Genomic DNA, 25,905 nt, shown 5'->3' with positions numbered 1-25,905 from the left:
AAGAAATTAATAATAATATAGGGTAACTTATGACAATTGTGTGGAGGGGTGCCAACAATAAATGTTAAGGAAGCACAAAGAAAAGAACGGGTGTGGATCAGGAAAGACAGCTTAGATTCTTCGTGGCTCCACGGGACACAACCAGGAATAACCAGTGAAAGTCCTGGGGAGACAAATTTCAGCTAATTATAATGAAGAAAGAACTTTCGAAGAATTAGATAATTTCTGTAGATGCAGTAAAGCTGAGATTTCCCCCAATTCTGTATTGAATGGGCGATTGTGCAAGATGATGGATGAGTCTAAATCTTTCCTTCTTCCTTTCTTCTTCCTTCCTCCTTCCTTCCTTCCTTCCTTCCTTCTTTCCTTCCTTCCGTCCTTCCTTCCTTCCTTTCTTCCTTCCTTCCTTTCTTCCTTTTAAGGCTTCTACTGCTCTGAGAATTTAATGTGACTCCCTCCAGGGTTTCAGGAATAATTTTTTTCCTGTTTTTATCACTGAAGACTGTGGCCAGGAGAGGGCAGTAGAGGAAGTTTATCAGAATACTTGGACGTGAAGAGTAAACTCTCCGCGCACTAATCTCCAGCAGGGACTACGCAGATCCTGCGAGCTGGATGGGGTCTGGCTTGCAGGCCCCTTTCGGAAAGCCACGTCCAGACGCTACCGAGATACAGAGACTCTTTATGGTGTTTAATCAATGGTCGCAAGGGCACCGGGGCGTGGCCATCCGGATCCAGAAACCTCTCACGTTAGGTTATTAAAATAAGTTATCTTACAGCCACCTCTCTGATTCCCCTGCCAGGAGGGCTCCCTGAGTCTGGATATAGAAAGCTCCCCTCTGGTGCGCTCCGCTTGCCAGAGGCCCAGTATCCCTAACAGAGCTGGAAGCTTAAGATTCCGAGCAAGGCTCATCTTTGGTTATGAAAATAATAATTAATAACAACTTCAAACCCCATTTGACAGCTTGTTGGCTTTCTGAAATTCACCAGCAGAAGAAATTTGCTCCCACGGATTCCGAGACCCCCGTGTCAACCTCGTCAGGCAAGGCCGGTTCCGCCCCACTCACTCCACACTCAAATTAAAGATGAGGAGTGAGGTGTGCAGGCTGTGCGCGGTGACAGGTGATGCCAAGGGTGGGGGGAGCCCACGTCCCCCACTGCGTAGGTCCTGAGTTCCCCCCGCACCCGGGCTAAGCCAGCCGGGGTGGCCAGGCCTGCACCCGAATTCCCAGGCCCCGGAGGATTTTCGTGCCCCCTTGTCACTTGAAGTGACCGGTGGGTCCGGGCTGAGCTGGGCCCGGGGAGGGCAGGGGGGCGGCCTCCCGAAGCTAAACGTGCTTCTTCTTTGTTGACAGCTGGCGAAGGAGGAAGTCAGGGAAGGCGGGGGAGGGGACAGGGGGCTGGCGGCGGCGGGCGGTGCCAGCGGCGGGCGCGGCCCCTGTGCGGCGGGCGCGCCCGGCAGGGAGGGGGTTAAGGCGCGCGGCCTCTATGATAATGAGCTGCCTGGTAATATAGGGAGGGAGGCCGGCGTGTAGAGCCTGGCCACGGCCGCCACCGCGGGAGCCGGAGCTGCCGGGAGCAGCGGCGTCCTCGCCAGTCTGGAGCGGGAGGGCGGCTGGGCGCAGTGGCTGGGAATTCTTCAGCCGGGAGGGCGAGGGATCGGAAGGGAGCCCCCGCGAGCTGGGGAGCGCGAGCGCAGCAGACCTCCCCATAGATTGAGAAAGCCCGGTTCCCGGAGGAAATGGGACTGTGAGCGAACCGGGAGAGAGAAGGGAAGGAAGCGCCGAGATTGCTGATGTCAGAGGAGCCCGGAAAGTCGCGCTGGAAAAATCTGAAGACAGCCGGGGCTCTGCTGCTTCCCCAGGAGAGACACCGCCAGCCACCCCCTTACGCCCCCTCGGTGCCTCCTAGATCACCCCGCGAGCCGGCGACAAGCGCCCGGTGGGGCTGCTGCGGGGCGGTAGGGACGGAGGGGCGCGCGGACGGGAGACCGAGGGGCCACTTTAGGAATACAGATAAGTGGCTGGTGGCTTGACGTGGATTTTAATGAATTTCGATTCCATGTGGATGTGGTTCTCCCCGTGATTGCGAGCTGTGGGCCGCGTGAGGGGCGGCGCGCCGCCCTCGGCAGCCGGCGGCCGAGGCTGACGGACCTAAGACAAGAGGACAGACGGACGTCTCGGAGCTGGGTAAGCGGCGCTCTGGTCGCCGGCTCCCTCCGCCCTCTCCCCAGACGCCCGCACTCCCCGCGGCGGCTCCTCCAGATCCCAGGCGCCTCTCCCGGGTCCTGGCCCCCGGTTCCCGGGCTCGGCTGCGAGCGGCGAGTCCCCGCGCGGTCTCGGCCACTTTCACGGGCAGACTCGGAGCCCCTGCCCAACCCGGCTCCCCCGCCGGCCACCGGCTTCTCTGCCACTGGCTGCCGCCGGCGGCGGCGCTCGGCGGCGCGCCTCCCCCCGCGCACCTGCCGGCGCTCTGCGGCTTTGGGGAGCTTTTGGGCGGCGGGGCTGTCCCGAGAGCTGGAGCCCAACGCGGGCGTCGATGGCACGAGCAAAATAGCCCAGGGCCACTGTGGCCAGAGCTCGGTTTGGGGGCGTTCCCTCCAGTGCTGGAGTCCCTGGTGGCCACTGGCTGTTCCTTGGGATCCCGGGGATTTAGGAATAGAAGAGGAATGCTGCGCGGGTTCCACAAGCTCAGGGAGCCGGTCCAAGGCGCTGAATGGGAGAGGTGCTCCCTACCTCGTCTGTCCGTCCTCGTGGTCACACACCCATCAGCACCTTTCCTGGTTTTGAGCAGCTGGAGAGGGGTGGGAACCGAAGTGGAAGCTTGCTCAGGATACAAGAAGCTCCTCTGTGGGCGCCTTCTTGCCTCACCCCACAAGTGATGTGGGGATCTTAGAAAATTCTAGCCCTTTTTATCCATCCTACAGGTAGTCTCTATAAATGTTCATCATGGGCTGGATGGCCAAAGAGAGAGGCACGGGAACTGTCATTTCAGATCCCAGACGAATGTCTACCTATTTGCCGTGACCCCTTGCCCTGGGAGGAGCTGCCTATTCAAACTCAGGTTCAGGGGGATAGGGATAATAGGTGGAAGGTAAAAGATTTGGGGTTCTAGGTCAGTTAAGAGTCTAGGATGAGAGCCCCCTGAGGTGGGCATTGGAAATATGGGCAGGTCTCCTGTGGGGATCTAGTGACACGCCAGCAGTGACTGTGCAAGAGACCTAGGACACGACCAGTCTGGGGGACTGGGGCTGCCAGCTGGAGCTTGAGGCAGTGGCTGGGGGGCTCAGCAGCTTGTAGGAACTTGCAGACGTTTGGGGACCCATTCATTCTCTCCCTTGTGTTCTCGAGCACAGTGAGCGAGGTTTATGAACATCTTCTCTGGGCTGGACCTTTAAGGAGCAGAGTCAGCTTCAGCTCTCCTCTCCTGGCATGATGGCAAGCCACCCCACCCACTCCTGCCCCCTCAGACCTTGAAACTTCCCTCTTCCCTCTGGGCAGACTGGATTCTGGGGCCTTCAACAGAGTGAGAGAGCAAGGGGAAGAGACAGCTCTGGCTGGACGAATCCAGCTCTTTCTGACTGAAATGCACAAGTTTTGTGCGCTCATCCCAGAAAGCTCCTGGAGTTGCTAGCAGCCCTGTCTCCCGTGTCTGACCTCCTGGCTAGAAGAGAGAACTTCCCCCCTCACCTCACAAAAGCACCATTTGAAGTAATTGCCTGTAATCTCTCCTCCTTGGCCTAGGGATTAGGGGTAGAGGAGTTAGGAGAGAGGGGAGGCAACCTAGGAAACTGAGAGAGCCTCTGTCAAGCTACCCTAGCCAGGCTGCTTTTCTATTCCCTTCTTTGACCTGGCATCTCCATCTTTCACCCCAACCCTTCCTCATCCTGGAACTTGCCTTCATTGCCAGTGTTTCTTTCATTCACTACCCCCCCACCCCCGGCTGACCTTCTTCAGGGTCCCACTGATAAAGGGAGGGCAGTGCAGACTGCCCTCTCTGTGCCCTCACTGTCCTCTGCAAATGGCATTATGATGGGGCAGGTGGGCTTGCAAAGCGGTTAAATGGAGATGACACTCGGAGTGATGTGCAGTGGAGGTGGTGCTGAGGAGTAGCAAGATCTGACCTGGTAAAGTCCCAGAAATTCTCCTCTGCCCAGGGACCCCGACTGCAGCAAGAGAATCCCACTTGGTCCTCTCCTTTGACAGGACTTAAGAACCAAGGTTTCTCGCAGCCTGGATTGGAACAGGGCAGGAGGCTCGCCGGCCTTTCAGCCCAAATCTAAATGAAGAGTAAATGGTGGTGCTGCATGTCCATTGCCTGGAAGAAACCATGTCATTACAAGGTCGGTGGCCCCTGTCAGAGCTGGCCTGAACACCTACCCCTGTCCCCAAAGCACTAGGGAACATTCACCCTCCAACCTCTTGACCATCAAAAGCTGCAGATGTGGGAAATGTAAAAGTTCACCATCCGTTTTACTGGAGTTTGTGCTCAAAATGAGGTTGAAAAGAAAACCCTCAAAGAACAGCTACTTCTCTCTTAGGCCTCTTTTCCATCCACAAACACTTCCGATGACTCTGTTAATCTTTATTTCGTGGGCGTGTTACAAGAAAACACACACGAGCGGGACGGGAAACCAGTGACATAGTTAAATATACAGGGCAGCAGCTGGCGGCAGCCTGAACCCGCCTGTTCAGGTACTATGGAATATTTATGGGTCTGGAACTGTCACTGTTTGGGGGTTTTATAGTCTCTCTCCTGCCTCCTTTTCTGTGGCTGCCTCCCCAAGATACAGGGTTTGGGGTGGGGGAGGCTATTCCTGTCTCCAGCCACAACACCCCCCCACCCCCAGCTGTCTCTCAGTGTTGCCACACAGCTGTCCCCCCACACATAGACTGGGGCCCAGTGTACTTTTGTCCATCATAGCAAACAGAGAGGCAAGGAACTCTGAGCCAAGCCCCTCACCTCCACGCGCACCCCACCCCCATTCTGATCATAATGAGACTGGAGCATTGTGTTACAGTCTGTTAACTGCCAATAATTCAGGACTGTCCACAGGGAAACGCAGAAACCGGCTTTGAGGTGCTGTAGTTTTACAGCTCACGTGCAGCCCCCCCCATCACTACCACCCTCACCCAGGGGCAGTCTGCTCTGAACTCAGTATATGGGAATATTCTGTTCCCCCCTGCACATATGCTCAGTTCAAACAATGATGAATGGAACCGATTCCCTTATGGGAAACAGTTTTTTCACTTAGTTACAAAGATTTCATGCCCGATTAGACTAAATGAGGGTGGGTGTGTGTCTACATCTTTTTTGGTCATTTCTAAAGGTGAGCCCTGTGGAGACAGAGAGAAAGGCAGCTCTTCCCAGGGTCAAACAGCTGGTCCCAAGGGAGGGATGGACAGTCAGAATGGAGACCCCCCTTTCTCTTGGGCTTAGCCCTTAGGCATGGGGCGGGGGGGCATTCCCTGGCATGGGACATATGGAACTTCTTTATCTAGCTCCACACTATTCCATCTGGAACTGAGGGCAGAAATAGAGGCGAGAAAGTTCTTTGTCAGGAGCAGGGTCCCTACTGGGTAGAAGTATAAATAAAGGAGGGGGAGGAAGGGGGGCAACTGAAAGAAAAGGCTTAGGCCTGAGCAGTAGAAAAGTTCCCTGCTCTCACAGTTGGTTAACCATTAACCCCCTGCCCTGCCCTGGTCAAATCCTTGCTTGGGTGAGGATATCTCTCAGAAACCCAGAGGACCAGCGAGTGTTTCCCGTGTGTGTGTGTCTCTCTCGTCCCAGCAGAGTGTCCGTTCTGTCTCCCCTTGCCAGCTTCAGCCCCAGGTGCGGTCCTGGCTTGCACTTACCCTTTTCTCTCCCTCTTCTCTGGCACTGGCACCCTCTTCCCACCCCCTGCCAGCTGTCCCTTCCCCCTGGCATTGCCAGTTGTCTTCATGGCGGGATACGTGTCAGGGGCCAGGAAGCAGGCAGGACAGTAGGGAGAACTGGGAGCTGGTTTCACTCAGCTCAGGTTCTAGACCACTTGAAATATATGCATCACTCCAGGAAGCCCAGGTTTGCTTGGGGGTTGGAGGTGGGGAAGGGAGTTGTTGCCTAAGTCCCATTTTCCTCCAGGAACACTCAGTTCTAGTGGTTCTCACTGTGGATCTGGCCGATGGGTCCCTCTTTTGGCCTTCTGAGATTAGGCCACCCTGTCAAAGGCCTTGTCAAAGCATTTCCAACTCATCAGACCTGATATCCTGAACTTCAGGGGAAAAAAAAAAAAAACAGCAGATGAACCAAAGATGCATACCAAGATGCCAGAGCAAGGGCACACATGGAAAGACCCAAGTCACGATGCAGAAACAGCCACAGATAAACGGAGAGAAGCAGGGTGACAGAAAGGGGAGGTAAAGGCAGAGAGACCGAACACTGTGAACGAGGCAGAAAGAGCTAAGAGCTAAAGCAGAAAGCAAGTGGGAAACACCCTTCCAAGAAGAAGGGGGCTCTTATCAATTTTCCCAGGCAGGCAAGGGAGGTTCCCTCTGGATTGGGAGACTGAAGTAGCAGGTTATCTCCACTAGAGGGGGCTCCTGAAAACCAGACTTGGCTCTAAACAGTGGTTTTTGTGCTTTTTGTTTTAAGACAAGAAAAAAATAGATGAGATATATAAGAAACTACCAGCTGTCACTACCCAGAGACCACAACTGGTAGAGTCCTATTGCCAGTAGGACCTCCAGACCCCCGTCTGGTTGCAGGGGAGCAGAAAGGCGCCTGCAGCATTAAGCAGGGTTCCCCACGGTGATGAGCAGCTCTGGGAGAGGCCTGTCCCGACGGGATGCCTCTGGGGTGTGAGGCAGGGAGGGGGATACCTTCTCAAGTTAGCAGGCAGTCCACTCTGCAGGCTGGCCTGCCAAGAGGCCCTTGCCTCTCTTTATTAGCAATAGAAGTTTTTGGCCCATCCCCAAGGCGCTTTCACATGCCTTCCCTCCTCCCAACTCCCTAAATGAGGACTTGAGAACCCCTCCCAGGTGGTGGCCAAACTGTTCCTGAGGAGACTGTTTTAAAAAGACCTTTCAGGAACTGAAGGCATGTCAAAGTTGTATCGCTGATTTAATCTTTGTCTTCCTTTTCTCTGTGGGAGCCTTTCTCTGAATTATAATTCCCCCTTTCATTTCAGCAGAGGACAATATGGAGAGAGAGCAGAGTCCAGAGGCTTTTCTCATCTGAGGAGATAATAACTGTCTAAGGGGGTATGGAAAAATATTGAAGTTGTGGGGCCGGCAGAGGGCCAGAAAGTAGCATCTCCTCAGGTCCGATACCAACCCCTGATATTTAATCTTGGCTTCACTTTGGCTCAAATTTACCTGGGGTCAAGGCAGGGTGGGGGTGGGAGGGAAAGAGGAGGGAGAAAAGGAAAACAAGATAAATGTATCACGTTATGAAAGTTTAATCCTGCTTTTCCTTAGCTAAAATTACTTTTGGTATGAGAGATAAAAGGCAGCTAAGTTGCCCTTGGAAAGTTCAACTGCCTTTGAGAAGGAAGAGGGGGAGGGCTCCTGGGGCTCAGAGTGATTGGCCCCTGAATGAACTTCTCTCCTCTGCATCCCCCCCCCCCCCCCCCCGCACCTGCCCCACCCAACACAAGTTCTGTCTGAAGCTTTGAGAGACGACAGAGGCTCTGATAGAGGCACTCCTGTGCCGGCCACACTGTCCAGGGAATTAAACTCATGGGCTTTCTCTCTTTGTATTTGAACAGCCTCCCCTCCCCCCCGTAGTTTGGAGATGGAGGGACAGAGGAAATGAACATCCCCTCCAACTTTAAGCCTCACATTTGAGATGTATACCACACTTCTTGTCCTTGCAGTGAACTGAAGACACTGAAAGCAGGAATTGCAATCCGTTTCAGTTTAAACATAAAGGAATTGATCACTTATGTAGTGCTAAGGATGTACTAGGACCTGGTACAAAATGAAAAAGTAATAGGTTCCGCCTCCAGGAAATTTACAGTGTCCTGGGGGGGAGGGAGAAGTACATAAGCCAAATGCCCCCAAAGAACCTTAGTATAGGCAGAGTGGAGTTAAGAGTGGGCTGGGGACTTAGGAAGTGAAAACACAGAAGCTTCTGGAAGCTTTTGCTCTAGGCCATGGAAGGCGCCTTGGAGATGAGCCAAATACTTGTAGTGCTGATAAAGAAAGGCCAGGAGACAGACTCAGGTGCCTGAGAACGTCACAGTTTCCTGTCGAAAATGACTAAGCTCACTCATTCCTCAGCCTCTGAACTAGCCCAGAGCTACCCCTCATTCTCCTCCTCAGGTTGTAAACTGACAACACTGGGTTTGTTTTCTGTTAGTCAACGTCCTACACCACAATCCCCAGTCCCCACTCCCTAGGGTTTCACATTGTATTCTATATAAATCGCATCCCTTTCCGGTCCCTGGAGTTGGCAGTGTGGTTCATCAGGAAATGTTGTTACTCATCTGTATTCACATGTTGGTGTCCAGGATCCTGCTGTTAATTCACCCTCTCTTATCTGAATGAACACAGTAAGTGGATCCCACCAGAGAAAATTCGGGTTTTACCCCTACCCCTTGGCTAAACAGGAGAGCGCACTTCAGGAGAGCCATCTCTGCCATCTGTCCGCTGCCTGGAGAAGGAGCCACTCAAAGCTTCTGAGCAGAAAGGAGGTGCAGGAGGATTCATGGAGGGAGGTCCAGAGGAGGCAGACTTCAACTCAATTTAAAAATTACCTCTAATCTTACAATGGAAGGTAGTTTTGTCCTTGCTCCTTGAAGAGTCTGGGGTGGGGGAGATCCCTGTACTGGGATGGGCAGAACCAGGGGCCATGCTTGAGCTTTAGGAGGCCTTTGAAACCCCTGAAAGTTTATGCTTTCAAGAAATATGTGGAGATGGGTGCATATATATATATATATGCACACACACACATATACACACATATATACATATATGTTTTTAAAGAGTAGTTTATGACTTCACCCACCTTCAATGCAAAGAACCAGGACCCTCTAGTCTCTAGTATTTTCTTCCCACCCCTCAGTTCCTGCTCCCTGCTCTGGTGGTGGTGATGGGGGCTTCTGGTGAAAAGCTGTAACCGAGGAGCACCCTCACCTCCATCCAGAGTAGACAAGAGACATGCAGGCCAGGCTTAGAGTGCCAGGGGAGCCCAGCGGTTGTAATTGTTCTGCAACTATGGGCAAGTCGTTGACTGTCTCTGATTAGGAGGCAGGGCCCAGGGCACCTCCCTTTAAGGCAGAGAGGGTGGAAAGTTCAGGAGGAGAGGAAGGGGTGGGTAAAAGTGCCCAGCCTGCCCTGAGAGGCAGGAGGACAGGGGCAGACAAGTGGCAGGAGGGGATGTTGCTGCTTTGAAGCACTTTCCTGCTTCATAAAAGCCAAAGGCCCCACTGGGCTGGGTAAATATTACGTTGGCCTGTGACCTCCACCTCCCCGGGCTACTCCCCCAGCTTCCCGGTCTTTCTCCTGACTAACAAAGATACTGGAGGGAGAAGAGCCTGTTTTCTGAACTTGGGGGTTGTCAGTGGGAGCCCAGCTCAAAGCTAGACAGAGAGCCCCAACTCCTTGCCTGTCCTAGCCCCGGGAAAGCCCTCCTCTGGGTCAGGGAACTCTCCCCCTGGTGTGCCTGCTCCCCAGTGGCGATGGCGGCTGGTGGTGTTTCCAGGAGAGAGGTGGTCAGGATTTCCCAGTCCCCTGACAAGACTGCCCCCCACCCCCACCCAGCTGCGTAGACCATCCTGACAAGTAAGTCCCTGTCTCTCTGTGGAATTAAAAACCACACCACTAAGGCTTCTGTTAGGCAAACCCCCCACTGAGTTTTAGCCAGGAAATTAGGAAAATTCAAGTCTGACGCCCCACTCTGAGCAGCCCGGTGTGAAGCCGGTCAGCTTTCCGGGCTCAGGACCCAGTTGTGAGATGCTTCAAGAAAATGATCATCAGAACACCAGCCTGTGAAGCCGGGAAGCCACACCCTCACCCCTGGGGCTGGAGGTTTGGGTCCCAGTCCCACCAAGAGCATCAGAACAGATGGTCAGGAAGAGTGGTGTCAGAACAGGGTCCTAATGTGCTGGGATAAAGGGCCTGCCTTCACACTTGTGCCCTTCCTTCTTCCTAAAGATTTGTCACCTTCCCACCATTTGCTCCCTGGTCCTGGGAGGAAGACAAGACAGAGCCCTAAGGCCCTAGGAGAGCTGGCTCCTTCACCCAGCACCTCAGTTTCTCCATTTGTATGGTGGGAATGACTGCTTTTCAGGCCCTCACTTGCCTTTGTGTCTGGAGCCGGGCATAGTGACATGGTGAGGGGATTTGGAGAAAGGGCAATTGTTGCAAACCAGCAAACCTATTCTAAAATTGAGAGCAGGAAAAAAGCCAAGCCAGGGACATTTTTCTTCTCTCTCCCTGCATTTGTTTGGAACTTTGTGAGAAAAATAAGACTTTATTTAAAGAAGATGTGTGTGCTAAAGGTTTTCATACACAAAAATAGATAAAAGGCTGTGGACTGAGTGAAGACTGAAAACAGAGGGAGACAACTGGCACACGGTCCGTTGTTAGCATTTGACCGGGGGCTGGAATTCGAATTCTGAATTTGTTACCCTGCTTCATCCCACTCATAGACCCAATGCCTTCAGGTCTAAGAGTGGGGTGAACGATACTGTCAAACAACTTGGAAAGTGGTGTTTTCCTGGGAGTTAACCTCCCATAGCAGGAGAAGGGGCAGATGTCATGGGCCTCCTCCTGCCCGCCTGCAATAGGCCTACATCTTTCTGCAGACAGAGCTCCTCAGAGCATGGGTATGGATGAGGCATACATGGCATGAAAAATGTTAGCAGGAACTGGGTCCCAGAGCCCAAGCTAGACCCCAGGGCCCAGGGATGAGATCCTCAGCCAGTTCTAGCTATTGGTCAGAACGTAGCAGGAGGTCTGGGAGCGGTATCAGCTGTCTTCTGCTAGCCCAAGACGCTCCCCGCCACCCTCTCAGCTGAAACACAAGAGCCCCATCCCTGGTTGGAAGTGCAGAGCATGGGAAGGCATCTCTCAGAGAAGAGAGCCCTGTGTGTTCAAGAGTACTATCTCAGCATCGGCTGTGGAGAATGAGCATGACAAGATGCCCTCATTTTCTCTTCTAAGACATTATTAAGAAAACAGTCTGAATTTCAAAAGGAACAGGTGTTCTGGATAGGATACTTGGGGAAAGTATTTTCGGAGCATTTCATCACAGCTTCTTCCTAGGCCCACGTCACAGATGTGAAACCCAGGTCCACCCTGGGGGAGCAGATTGCCCGGAGTCGCACGGCTAGAAGCCAGGCACTGCCCTCCTTTTGAACAGGCTCCTTTTCCCCAGCCAAGCTCAGCACACCCTCTTGATCTGACCACCGAGCAACCTTCTCTTTCTAGGCTCTCATTCCCTGAACTCATGCCCAGAGACCTCTCCTGTCTAGCAGGCAGGCACCTCACAGTGAAGTGGTATTCCCGGAGAAGGGACCTCTCCCCTTCTCTGCCAGTCTGCTGGCCCGTATTACACACCGACTGCCTCTCCACGGTGCTGGGCAGTGTGGTGTAGGGAGGCCCCCCTCTTAAATAGCCCCAACCAGCTTTCCCCCATGCACAGCAAGCCTTGCTATTTGCACAGTCAATGGCTCTGGCAAGGCCAAGCCGCTGCTCCTTTCCCCGAGAGGCACTGTGGGCACTGTTTGTGTTTCGGTCTCTATAGACTCAGCATTCACACTTGAAGAGGGTGAGACAATGACCCCAGCAGCTGTCTGCAGACTGCCGGCTGGGAGGCTGCAGGGGAGAGTTGGGCCAGCCAGGGCTTGGGTGCCCCGCACCTGGGCGCATTCTCAGGCAGCCACAACCAACCCAGTGGGAATGAGGGGGGCATTGGGATGCAGACAGCCTAGTCCAGGCCACCTGATTGGCTACCGCTGGTACCCTCAGCTTCCTTGGCCAAGCTTTCCACCAGCTGTGTAGTCCCTGGGGGGCCTAGGAGAAAGAGGAGAGGCCTGGCTCCTGCGGAGGCAGACATTTCCGGCCTGAGGGCAGGAAGAGGCAGAACACTTGTCCAGGTAGAGGAAAACAGGAAGCTTCGACAGGAGCCTGTCCAGGTAGAGGAAGGACACATGGCTTGCAAGGAGATTTTTGAACAAATTTTATGTGATTGAACAAATGTGTATTGAATATTTACTATGCTCCAAGTATTAAGGGAGGGAGGCAAGTCACTATGCTGGATCTTGAGGAGCCTACGGTGTGCCAAGGAAGGAAGGGTCTGCACACAAATAATTGGCACACAGGTTAAATAGAAGTGCGCAGGGCAGAAGAGAAATTAACCAGAACCGTCCAACCCTAGAAAGGGCCATCAGGGAAGGGGACACGCTCCAGCCACAAGCATTCTGGCAGAGTTTGGAAGCTGTCGACCAGGTGTCGAGAAGGGATTCCTGTGTGGCGCGGAAAGGTATAGAGGTGATGGCTGAGATCACCACCCACCTCCAGATCTTCTAACCTTGAGTCTCCCTGTTTGCTACTCAGGAAATTCAAGGAAGAAACAGTTGACAAGGGAAGTTGAGAGTGTCAGGTTCTCAGCTGCTGGCCTTAATTCCACGGTAAATAGAGCTGGCTCTCACACCTTCACCCCCACCACTCCCCTGGGAGCAGGGTGCCAGGAAGGTTAGGCTAGAGTAAGCCCTGGTCTCCCCTGGAGCCGGAATTCTCCTAATCACGTTAAAATGAGCACTCCCTCTACAAGCAGGGGCAGACCCCTCTGAACCGAGACTTGGTCAGCTCTCTGCACAGCTCTAACTTCTAATCATTGTCATAAACGGGATGGAAGCAGCTGCTCACTCCAGTCTATTATCAGCTTGGTTGGAGACAGAGAAATTTAAATGACAGTAAGATGCTTAGCAAAGAAACGAAAGTCGAAAGTCGGTGTTAAAAATAAAGAAAACAAGACAGCTTGTTTCATCAAAATAGAAGGGTTATTAAACAGCCTTGAATTAATCAGTGATCTGCCAGGGTTGGAAATTGAAGAGCAGCAGGGCCAGGGTAGCTGGGAGAATATGAGCGGGGGAGAGAAAGGCAGCAGTCGGAGCTGCCTGTGCTCTGGGATCGGCTGCAGGGACTGTGGACGTGGCACGGTCTTCAGAGGAGCAGTGGGCAGCTAGTTTCCTGCCCCACAGAAAACAGCAGGTTAGTTAGGGAGGGGACTTCGGCATCCCAGCCTCTCTGCCTACAAAGTCCTGCTTCTGGACTCTTTCCATCTGCCACCACCGGGGCCATGCTGGGGGCCAGCTCCAGGCCTCAGCCTTTCCCCAGCCCTCCTTCCCACCAGTCAGGTCTGGATGGGAGCCAAATGGCAGTTGGTGGCTGGCCACAAGCTTCCAGCGCCAGGGCTTTTCCTCTTTCACAGGGGTCCCCAAGGACTCAACTCTGAGTTGAGCTCCTAATACCCCGCCCCATTCCCAAAGACTGGTAATGGTATATCCCTGAGTGTGGGCAGCTTTGCCTCCTGGAGGCAGAGAGGAGTCGCCAGAGTAAGTGATCTCTCCTTGGACATATCAAGTCGTGGCACCTACAGTCCCAGGCCGCAGAGATGTAGGGTGACGTGTTTGATTCCAGGAGCCTGCATCCAAGTCTAGTTCCACATGTGGTACCTTTGACAAAATACTTCACCTCCAATACACCCGAGTCTTCCCACCTGTTAAATGGTAATGCTGATGCTAATCTGTCCCTCACGGGCTTGCATGAGGGGTACATTAATGAGGTAACAGACATGAAATTCTTAGTGAACAGTAAAGCTTAGTCACTGCACAAATGCTAGTTTGTATTACAGCTGGGTCCCTTGGGACCTTAGAACGAACCATCACAGGAGAAGTTTTGCAGAGGGCATGTCTCGGAGCAAAGCTGACCCGCTCCCACCTTGACGGGTAGGGGAGGGGACCGGGCCTGCAAGTCTGGGTGCACATGAGCACCCATCCCATCCGCATGTGCGGCATGCTAGATCTTGATTCCATCATTCTAGGGGCATTTGCTTTGCTCTTTGACCTCAGCATTCTTTCTCGTCAGCCCCCCTCCCTCCTGCATCCCTCCTGGCTGTTTACCCCTTTCCAGACTCCTCTCTCACACCCCATTCATCACTGGGCCACATTCTCACTCAGGAAGCTCTTTTCATCTCTCTGCCCCAGGTCCCCGTGCTGCACTGGCCTGCCTGCCTTCCCCTTGCATTCCCTCCAGCACATTCTTCTCCCTGCATCAGCCTCAGATAATTGCTCCCTTCACTTTCCCTCCACAGTGGGGCTGGGGTCCGAGACATCCGGAGTTGACAGGGCCTCAAGGGCCTCAAAAGTCTCTTCTCTGCATGCTCACCCAGGGGCTGATGCCACCCAGGTGTTAAGTGTTCCCCAGCCAAGTGTAGTGTGTGTGCATCTTGGCACAGACAAGTCCCTTACGTGGACAGACTTCTGCCCGTCTGCCCGGAATGCCAACCACTTCGCAGTCTGCACATGTCCCTTTTATCCAGCTCCCCAGCACTTCCCCTGCTACAGTGTGACTGTGAGCTCGCCTGTTACTTAAGAGAGGCTGCCTGACAGCTGAGGATCTTTCTGCAAGAGCTCAAAGTTTCAGACAAAGAGAGACAAATAATAGAAACTGAAGGTGGGAAGGCACAGGGTAGGGACACAGCCTGCTTAAAAAGCTTCCTCATAAAAAAGGAGTTACAGCTTTTTATTCAGAGTCTTGGCTGTCAGTTCAGGAAAGCACAGGAGAGAAGGAGAAGCAGGGAAAGATAAAGGAGAGGAATTTCATCCAACATGCTGGCCAGACCAGTATGGGTAGAGACCAAGGGATGTGGATCTCCAGCCTGTGAAACTATTCTCAGCATCTCCACCTCCTCCTCCTATGGGAAGGCTTCCCTCTCCTTTCCTGCCAAGGGTTCCTGGATGAACCACCAAGAGCAGCGAAAGTGGCCATTCAATCACCCTCAAGGCTATGAGAGTTGTTGGGTGGTAATCTGGGTAGTGTGGGGCCAAAGGGACTAGGGAGAGTGGCTACTAGGGACCAGCCGCACCCAGTGCCTTCTCAGCATCTCCTAGGAGCAGGGAGCTGGGGGAGGTGGTGACACAGAATCACCCCTCACCTGCGTGAAACCGGCTCAGCCTTTGTTGCCATCATACAGGGCAGCTGTGACTGCCAAGGAGATGATGCCCTTGTACAGTGTTTCTCCAGAAAACAAAAATGCGAGTAATTGGTGTTTATTCAGAGCTGTAGAGTTTACAGAAACACTTACATCCATTGTCTCATTGATTCTCACCTCAACCCTGTGAGGTGTCCTTTTATAGCTGAGAAAACAGGTTCTGAAAGGTTAAAAAGCACGATCAAGGTCATCAAACTAGAAAGTGGTGGAGCCAGACTTGAGCCCAGGTCTGTCTCCAAAGCCCTTAGTCTCTCCTGTGCCCCTGCTGCCTGCATACATGCACCACAGGGAGTCTGACCTCATTGTAGACAAGCCCTGTTCTGAAACCTTTCTGGGGAATCTCACCCTCCCCCACTCTGCTCATGATCACGTCATGTTATCAGTTGACCATTTATTATATACTTTTAGGTGATCTATGATGTTATATGATTTGTGGCTTTGGAGCTCTCTTGCCAAAACTTTTCCCGCACAAGCCCTGGCTGCATTGGGCATTCTTCAAAGGCAGAGCTGGTATCTTCCCATTCTTCTCCATCCGTCTTCCCACCTCATCCACCTAGCCAATGACATCGCTCTCTACCCGGCGAATTCAAGAGGAATGCCAAAAGATCAGTTAGGACAAATCACTGAGCTGAGTGTGGTCTTTCAAACCACGTCTGAGGTCAGGCTAGTAATTAAGGTAAGGCAGTGAGTATCCCTGTCTCCCTTTTCTGCTTTCCATGGTTCAGACCAAGCACAGACTGAGTGAAAAGCACTGGGCTAGTCCCTGCCCTCTAAGAGCTTCCAGTTCAATGGGGGAGCTATTCAATAGTCACGTAACATACGAGAGCCACCACTGCAATGCAGTATGTGCTAAAACGGCCATTTCTAATTGGCTTTGAAGGAGGGATGGGTGATTGGAAGCAGGGAGGTTCTAGAGTCCTCAGGAGGCTTTGAAGAATGGATTGGGTTGAGCAGGCAAAGCAGAAGATAAAGATAGGTGTTCCAGAGAGGAGACCACAGAGGTGAAATTGTGCAAGGTGTTCTGGGGACTCAGCAAATGAGCCGGCGTGTTGGGACTCGGAGAGACAGAAAGGGAAGTCAGACAAATACAGGAGAGCCAGCTAGTTTGGGAAGGACATGAACCTGGGTGCTTAGCAGTCCACCTGGAATCTATCTGGGTAACAGAAGGTGTTTCCACGGACAGATGTCACACTCTGGCCATGTGCCTGACAAAGGTAGACAAGGGATCTGGGGCACAAGGAACGAAGCAGGCCAGGCATATGCGGCAGGAAATCTACAGCTTCAAATGGCTTTCATCAGGGTGTCTCTCAGCTGAGTATCCCTGTGACAGTCTTACATGGACCATTTTCAGGGAGGGGACACCAGACTCGCCGATCAAGAGGCCCACTCTTTTGAACTTTGGGGAACCCTGACTTCAGTAAAAGCTGCTTTCCCTGACAAGAGGATGAACAGCATGATGGGTTGTGCTCCTTGTCCCTAGAGTGTTTCAGTGGCCGGCCATGGGAGCCACTGGCAGTAGAACAGCACAGGGTTTGAAGGGAAACAGGAAGTGCTCTCACCTGAGGACTCCTGGAGGCCATTACAATTTCTCTTCAAGAGGAGAAAGGCAGGGAGAGCTTCAGGAGAAAGTAAGTGAGGTTTGGGGCTGGTCTGCTGCCTGAGAGCTGAGATGAAGGCCTTATGTTTGGTTTGAATTTTCCTCCCCTCCCCCCTTTATTTTCCTCCCTTAACCTCCTACTGCTTGTGAATTGAAGCTGTGTCATTATTCTTTGAAAACATTACGGTGGTTAATGGCAGCATAATATGCCATTATGTGGAGTAACTGTAATTTATTTAACGATTTAGTTGGGCACTTTCTACCCTGCGGTCTGCTCTCCTGCCGGCTCTGCCACAGACTCCCTGGCTCTGCCGTGGACAGTAAGGACAAGTGAGAAGGCAGGAGATGCATCTCCAGGATCCTTGGAAAGGTCATTTGGAATTTCTCTGAAAGGTGACTGCCAGCTAGCAACCCTCTTGCCATGAAACACCCTCGGATTCCACCTTGTAACACGTAACTCAGCCCACACTGCCCACGCCCCCAACCCTACTCCATTACCCAAATGGGAGCCTCCAGTTTTGACCTATAAAATAACATACTTGCCAAGTCTTACTTCACATTCTAGTGAGTCTTTCCAGACCAGAGATAAGAGGGTTTGGTTGAAAAGTAAAGGCTGAATATCAGGGCAATGTGGAATAGTGGGGACAGGCACCAGGAGGTCTTGTGTCCCAGCGGAATGATGCTGGTCCAGTGGTCAACCTTCCTGAGACTCTGCTTTCCTATCTGTGACGTGGGGAGAGTAACACTCATCTTGCAAGATGACCACAACATTTTTCCTTGCGTGTGCAGAGAGTCTAGCACAGCACGCCACGTAGCAGGTGGTTAATAATAATAGCTGTCCCTCCTTATTTATTATTTTTGTTATAGAACCACATGAAAATTGCTGTTATTATGCGTCTCACTGCCCTATGAGGTCTCCTGACATGAATTTGGACTTGACTTAGCAAAGCCAAATACCCCCACTTTTATTCTATTGCCTGATTTTGAGGGAGTCTGAGAATTCCTTTTCCTATTCTTTAAAGCCCATAATGCAATCCCCCTCCCAGGATGGTTTAAGCAGGGTCCAGCTCAGAGTCAGGGGAGAAGTGGGGTGACTTTTCTGAGCACCTCGTAGTGCCCAGTGCAGGCTCCCTCCCCAGGTCCACTGATCCTAACCTGCAGAAATTCTTTCTGCCCCAGGGGTGAGGTGGCCATGGCAAGGCGTCCCTTCTCTCTGGCAGTCCTCCACGGGGGATTGAAAAGAGCAGAGCCCATGGAAAGGGGAGGGGGCAGGGTGGTGGGGAAGGCAGCCGCTTGAAATTGATTGCTCTTGTAGTTTAGTTTATACCCTGGGCTCTCTCAGCACTGCCCGGGTGGCGACCTTTAGATAATAAAGGGAATTCTGGGAGATTTCTGACAGGCCCATGACATATGGGGCAGGTCTGCAGGGTCAGGCGTGTATCTCCCTGCTCCTGGCCCCAGGGTAATGAATCTTGTTTTGACTTTGCAAAGCCAACCGGGCCAGTGGCCCCCTCCCCTGCACCACCCCTCAAGTGAGTGCGTGTCTTTGGAACCCTTCATAATTCAGGGAGACAACTTCAAACTTTTACAGCCTGTGAGGGGAGAAGACAAACACTGGATGTTTTGCTAAGGCCCTGTGAGAGCCAGTGTGGTTTCCAGAGCTCGATCAAAGCCCACTGGGAGATCTGGAAAAAAAAAAAAAAAGTAACAGAAAACCCTCCCCGGTATGGAAAGGTCGTGGTCCTGGACAGGCAGGAGCAGCAGCTGGAGTGGGATTGGAGGGACATTGCTCTATGGGAGTCACAAAATATCCATAAGGTTCTTGGGTCTGGGATGTGACACCTGGACTCTTCTGGGAAATAGCAGAAGAACAGGGCAGGGGAGGCAAAAAGGCTAGAACCACTCTGTGGGAAAATGCCCAATCCTAATCCCATGGGGATAAAGGCAGGAGAGGCAAAGCCAGCGGTTCTCGGCCATGGCGCTCAGCTGGTGGGACGGGAAGCCTGCATGCTTCCCTGGTCCTCACAGAGACAGTAAGACATCCACCTCTCTAAGTGTCTGGGCCGGTGGTGGCTCACGCCCACGCCCTCGGCACAAGCATGAGTGCTTAGACGTGCCTGCACACACACCTCTTTTCTCTAAAAGAGCAATCCCTGAGCCAAGATGCTAGAGAACGTTACTCCTCCATGCCCTGTTAATCTCTAGGGCTGCTGTGACAAAGTACCACCGACGGGTGGCTTAAATAAGAGAAATGTATTGTCTCACAGTTCTGCAGGCACAAAGTCAAGGTGTCAGCAGGGGTGGCTCCGTCTGAGGGCTAGGAAGGAAGGGCCCGTCCCAGACCTCTCTCCTGGGCTTGTAAGTGGCCACCCTCTCCCTGCGTCTCTTCACATCTCTTTCCCTCTGTGACTGTCTGTCTCTGTGTCCAAATTTCCTTTTTTATAAGGACAAGTCATTTGGATTACGGCCCACCCTAATGACTTCATTTTCACTTGATTCCCCCTTTAAACCCGTATCTCCAAAAACAGTCATGTTCTGAGGTGCTGGAGGTCAGGACTTCCACTTATGAATTGGGGGGAACACATTTGAACCCATAACACCTGCCATCCTGCCTTTCTCGTCAGCTCCCAGCCCCTGCATGTCACCCCATGTCTGCCCACTGTGTATCTGAGAAGTAGAGTCTGTTGCTGTCAAGGGCCAGTTGCCAGAGCAGAGAGCAGCACACAGCTCCAGTCACAAGCTTTGCCACCTGGAACGTGGGCTCTTCCCTCACTGCGGAGCAGGACTCTTAGGCCTCTCTGAATTTCCTTTTCTCTCCTACTCCTTGGTTACTGGAGAGTGGATCTGGCCTACCCCCCTGTAAAAGGGACTGCATATAGAGATAAGCAAGGGATCGCTCTTCTCTTGGTGAAAGAAGGTAATGGGATAGAAATGGTCACCAAGAGTTGTGTTGACACGTGCTGGGGGGCCACAGTCTCATGTGGTTCCCCTTCTCAGGAAAAGGGTGCCAAGAGGGCACAGAGGCAGAGGCCCGTTTTCCTCCATCTCCCCTCACCTTCCTTCTCTCTCCCTCCGGGGCAAAGTACAGCCACTCAGCTTCACGTAACAGCACAGAGTCTGGGGAAAAAATGACATTCGATTAATGAAGCAAACGCAGCTGGTATAGCAGTGACATCTAAACTGTTCCTTTGGTTCCTGTTATTTTCTGTAGGAAATTCTCCTCTCCCCAGCCCACCCTCTCTTCCCTTTAAATCGTGTGCATAAAATACGCTAATAACAATCTTCGGTGTCTGTGCATGAGTGACAGCTGAAATAAGAAAAAGACTAATCGTACCTCCTGCAGCCCTGTCACATGGAGATTAAATGAGTCTCTCTCCCTCTCCCCGCTCACCACCCCTCTCCCCTACTCTCTCCCCTCTCTCATGGTCTCTTCTCAGTGAGCATCGTGGGCATTTGAATAATAATATTATGGACGCCATCAGGGTGACAGTGGGGAAAAAAATCAGCTCAAACCCATGATTATTCCTTCAATCTAATAATTATTTAAATACCAGATAACTCCTTTCACTCTAATTGAGGCCTTTCAGCTGCCGGCATTCCCCGGGGCCTTTGCGTTGGGTTCGCCCTCTCGCTCACCTTGTGCTACCAACGTGCCTGGACTACCTCTGAGGTCGGGGTTAGACAGTGACGCTTGGAATGTTTGCATGTACAGCCACGCAAATGACATTATGTCAGGTCCTTCAGGGTCATTCCACCCACAGGGGACAAGCTGGGGCCCCATAATCTCTCATTTAGACATTTTATCCTCATAGGCATCTTAAAGCAAAAGAAGCCTTCGGAAGTCATTGGGACCAATCCCCTCCCCCTGGGTAAACTTACTCCTAAGACAGCTGTCAGGAACATTCTCTGTCAGAAAATTCCATAATCTGCTTGGCAGTATGCCCCAGGGATCCTCTCCAGGATATCCCCCTTGATATCTAACTTTAGTCCCTTCTGCTGCAGTTCTAACTCTCTGCGGAGAAGAGGCTTCCTGTGCTTAGCCTCCATCTGACCTGTGAGGGAGCCTATAGGCAGTCTGTGAGCCTGCCTATAACCCAAAGGAACAAAGCGCAGGACACCGTAGCTCGCAAGTCACAGCGTGGGTTTCATTCCTGCATGTGGTTTCTGCCTGGGCCTAGAGTACATCACAGGAAGTCATTCTCCCCAACACAGAGGCAGCCAATGGAGAGCGTCTCTTTCCCTTCCTCTGCCCCTTAATTCTGCAGGCACTTCTTTAGGTCTGCCCCGTGCACTGCTTCCCCTTCCAGGCCCAGAGCCAGGCTCACTTCTGCCCATCATGGGCCCACCGCCGCCTCTAAAGGCACCTTCTTTCCCCCCAGCAGGCAGCCTTGAGGCAGAACATCACTGACAGGATCCTTTTGCCTGTGACTAAGGAAGCACGAGACTCTCTGCAGAGTTCCGATTGCAGCCTGTCCCTGACTCAATTTGGGTTAGCTTGGACAATTTGTTTCCTTTCCATAGGTTTTGCTTTCTTCATCTAAAAATAGGTCATGAATTGGAGTAATCTTATAATCTCAGCACTGGCCCTGAATTGCTGGTTTAACGACTCTACTAATTGGGGAGGAGAGATGCGGGAGAGGATGGACTTCCCGCTGCCCTGGGAGAGGGAGGAGAGTGGGGAGAATTTCTAGTGCAGCTGCTCACCCCTTCCCTGACTTCACAGCCCTCATCATCATGCCTACTTTTTCTCTGTCACCATCTGGCTGCTTGGGATCCTGGCTGTGTGAGCCACTTAGTAGGTGCAGTCGTAATAGGTTGCTGTTACTGTTGTTGTTATGAAAAGTGTCCTAAGCCAGTATGGTGCTGGCGACGGTGGTGGTGATGAAGGTGGGAATGGCAATGATAGAATGGAGATAGTGCTGATGGTAGAGCTACAGGTGGGTCCAAGGTTGTGCGATCTATTATTGTGAACTTTGACTCAACTGGCCAAATTATATCCCGACTCTAACTCCTCTTCCTACCGGCTCCTTTTGGATAAGAAAGGCCAAGTGAAAGCATGTGTGCCTGGATCTCCTGAAGAACGCTATACAGCAGGTCATCAGGGTGGAAAGAATCCTGCACTGAGCTGAACTGGAAATGCCTGATTGTCATTTCCTCCCTGCTTTGCCACTGACGCCCACAGCAGCTGATCAGGAAGGTATTAGATGCCTCCACTAGGCTGTCACCCACACCTGCCTCCTGAATCCTGATCGGGAGATGGTATCATCATGCCCTCCAAATAAAATATTTAGTGACACTGCTTCCCAATCAGACAAGCATGGCCTCTGCTTGGCATGGGAAGAGCTTGGAATAAGATGTCCTGGGAGGCTCCTCTGATAGGGCAAGCATCCCAGAGCCACATGTCCTAGTTTGAGACTTGGGGTGAGGGAGAGGGAAGCTGGTAAGAGAATGGCGACTAGGCAAGCTTTGGCTCTTGAGAATGCATGTGACAAAGTGACTTCACAAGCTAGACAGAGAGAGTAGAAGTGGCAGAAAAATGGAGGCATCTTTAAGTGGAAACTCCTGAGGCTGACACCAGCAGAAAGTCGGAGTTAGGAGGAAATGATAGGTATGCAAGGTCATAGGCATTTGTTCACTGGCTTCTAGCAAATCGAGGATGGATAAGTCATTCTAAGACAGATCATGGAATGGGTGGAGGTGAGGAGCCAGAAATATTGACAAATAAAACTACTAATAAAGACTCTGCATGGTAAACAGTTAAAATGGGCCAGGCATTGTTTTAAGTGCTTTATATGTATTAAGTGACTCCTCTATAATAATCCTATGAGGCAGATGCTTGTGCTAATCCCATTTTATGTGGATAGATAGCATCACAGTGTGGTTAAGGGCCTTGACCAAGTTTACACAGCTATCTAAGCATCTAAGTTCAGAGTCAAAGCATTTAACCATTGGACTACATGACTTCTCATCAGAGGTGCAAAGGTGGGTGATTGTCCCCACTGAGGGTGTCCCTCTGAACTCGGATAGGAGACTTGATCCTTGCTAGCTGGGTGCTGCTTTGGAACAGCTACTTAGTTACGTCAGCCTTGGCATGGAAAGGCAAAAACTCTCAATTTGCTGTTGAAGTCAATTGTCCTTGTGAAAGCCACACTCCTGAGATAGAGTGTGAGCCTTCCCTGCCACCCCTGCACTGCAGGAGACCATGCTGCCTCTTGACTCTACTCTGCCAGTGCCTGCTACTCCCAGATGGGCAGCCCTTGAGCCCCACGGAATGAATTTGCTTGGCTGGTCACCAAAAGCTGTCTGTCTCAAAGTGGATGTTGATTGAGGAGTAAGAGGCAAACAGCCTAACTGTAGTGGTCTGTTGAGAATTCCTGACCTAACCAGGCAGGATGGGAAAACATCAGCATCTGTCTCAGCCACAGACTTTAGAAGCTGAAGGAAGCAAGCCTCAAGGTATTATTTCATCTGAAAGAAGAAATCTTACAAACTGGCTAATTCAAATACCCTTTATTTTAAAATCAAGAAATGGGCTCAGGGAGATGCTAGCCTAGTCTAAAGCCATATGACTCATGGCTGACAGAGGCAGAATTTGAATCAAAGTCTCCTAAGTCCCTTCCTCTTCCTCCTGCCCCGTGACTTCATGACTTCTAGCTACCAGACCGATTTTCCAATTCATAGGTCAACTCTCAAGATCCTTTACCTCTGCCACCTTCTCTGCAGGTGGCAGAGAGACTATGTTGGGACTTGTGCAGTAGTATGATAGGGACGATCACCTCAGATCTATTCTCTGTCCTTTGACACATGCCTCCCAAATTGAACCCCTTCACTGGGTCAGGGAAATCTGGGGATCAAAGCTCTTCCTGCAATATTCATTCTCAAGAAAAGGAAGAATATGAGCAAAAAGAGAAGTCAAGAGCTCTGGCAGGATTCCTGAAGTGCAGTCTCCTGGGGAGGTGTCAATGAAAATAGTGACTGGCAGAAGCTGAGCGTTCACTTTGTGTCAGCCACCAGGCTAAGAGGTTTCTCTGCGTTATCTCATTTACTCTCGTGACAACCAGAGAGGTTGGTACTGCAGTTATCCCCACTCTACCAGAAAGGGAGATGAGACTTGACTTGCCCACAGTCCCAAATTTATTTCCAAACTCTGCCTAACAACAAAGCCACTTACTAATCAAACTAATCTCAGGGGGATGTGGGGTTGGGAGGTGAGGTAGTTGATCTTAACCTCACATTGTGTCCTTAGATGTTATCTCTGCTACCAGGACCTTTTTCCTGTAGCCACAGGCTAAACATACAAATGCATAAATGTTGTGGAGAAGGCAGGAATGTGCTGTCCACAGACGCAGTGCCAGTGTCTCAGAGCGCACTTGCTACAAGACAAAACCCTAACACAGCATGGTGACAGTTATATTCCTCCTCGTGCTCCTCGTGGAACACACTGCCTTCCACCAGCTGAGCCAGGGGCCTCCCCAGAATGGCCTCTTGTAGTTCCCTGTCCAACTGGGGAATGTAAGGATTCTGTTATTTCCGTTTTGCAGCTCCTCATGAGGAATTCACGTCCTGCTACCAGCCCCAGGACATAGCTAAAAATAACTGGCTTTCAAACCGAAAGCTCTGTCTGTCCATAGGGGCTTTGCGGTAGATGCGGGCGTGGGGCCGGAAGGGCCGTGCTGGAGTCCCTGAGGTCAGCCGGGGCCCTGTGCTGTTGCCTTCCTCTTTCCAAGGAAGCCTGAGCTTCTGAGTCACCTCAGACCCCCCAGTGCAGCCTGGTTGGAGGGGAGCTGTCAGGTGGGGGTTGCCTCTGGCACCCAGAATTGGAGTGGAGGAAGGAGAGTTTCTAAAGATACAGAGCCAAAAACAGTGTGGATTCCCAACGCGGCATCTACTCTCATTCTAACCCTGTCCAGCCAGACGGGAGGGTAGAAGGAGAAGGGGCCCTGATAAGCTGCCTTGGAGCCAGTTCTCCATCCTTGGGCAGGGTGTGTCCATCCCTGTTGCCTCGCTGCCCAGAGCTGTCTGGACTTGTCGGAGAAGGGTGCTGGGCAATTTGTCTTGTAGGAGAAAAGATTTTTCTGCTAGACGACTCTCAGTCTCCTCCTGCTTCTGCTACCTGCTGCTGCCCTTGTCTCTTTCCACACAAGTCAGGAGCAGCACTCTCAGAGGGAAGGGACAGGCTCCTCTGTCCCACCTTTGGCCCAGGCAAACCAGAAGCTCTCTACAGGAGCCCCACTTTGCTCTCTGGGCAGCTTCCTTGGAAAACAGAAAAGCTTTAGGGCCTGGGCATCTGAAGGGAGGGGAAGGAGCAAAGGAGTCAGGGCAGGAGACCAGGCTCGGCAGGGCAGAGCAGGCTGAGGCCGGGGAGTGACTTCATGGAGCGACTTCATGGAGCTTAAATAATCACAAGGCTCCAGCAGTAGCTGGAATGAGACAGACCCTCAACTTGCCTCCCTTTGCCTCTCCCCACATTTTCTAAACCTAGAACTCGTGTTCAGGTGGCTAAAGCTGGATTTAGATGGCCAGTCCCCCTTGGCGAGGAGGCCAGCCCCACCTGCAGAGAAGCAGAAGTTAAAGCAATGTCCCTAGGACCTGGCAGCCTCCTCCCTGGGAAGCTGTGACTAGCATCCTCCAGTCCCAGAGAAGAGTGGGTGGGGGGTGTCTACCCATCTCCCTGGGGCTGTTCAGGCTTCTGAATGGCACACCTGACACTCCCAGCCCTAGTGGCCACAGTGTGTCTCTCTTTTCTAACAAGTTGTAATGGCTAAGATCAGTGATTCTTCTGTCTGGAGAGAGTGAGGCTGAAGTCCTTTCCTGTGGGGGACAGAGCTTGAGAAAGTAAGGAAATGCAGCTGCATGAGGGGATGGCATTTTGAAACAAAAAGGAATTTTATTTGCAATGTCAGACTCTGGGAGTAGTTTTAAAAAAACGGGAGATTTTCATTTGACTGGGAGAGGACAGAAGTGACTTCTGGGGAGGAAAGACTTGCTTTACTCCTGATCAGGGGATCGACTGGCAGGGTGAACTTAAACAGTCTTTTAACCTCTCTGAGAGAGAAAAACAATGTTTTAAGAGGACAGAAATAGAGATGCTTTGTAAAGTAAAAGAAGGGAAT

The 25,905-nt window shown here is 51.9% G+C and overlaps 1 protein-coding gene across 1 annotated transcript in view; it reads left to right on the top strand.

Moving 5' to 3' along the window:
* Positions 1 to 1,514: 1,514 nt before the first annotated feature.
* PLXNA2 (plexin A2) overlaps positions 1,515 to 25,905 on the top strand; it is a 204,498-nt gene continuing 180,107 nt past the window's right edge. The window contains exon 1 of the mRNA XM_045187301.2: positions 1,515 to 2,183. The gene's annotated coding sequence lies outside the window, so the exon portion shown is untranslated. The remainder of the gene's footprint in view (positions 2,184 to 25,905) is intronic.

This window comes from Desmodus rotundus, chromosome 12 (assembly GCF_022682495.2).
Source record: "Desmodus rotundus isolate HL8 chromosome 12, HLdesRot8A.1, whole genome shotgun sequence".
NCBI classification, from domain to species: domain Eukaryota; kingdom Metazoa; phylum Chordata; class Mammalia; order Chiroptera; family Phyllostomidae; genus Desmodus; species Desmodus rotundus.
The sequence above is the reverse complement of the archived record's forward strand: the minus strand, read 5'-3'. Positions and strand labels throughout refer to the sequence as shown.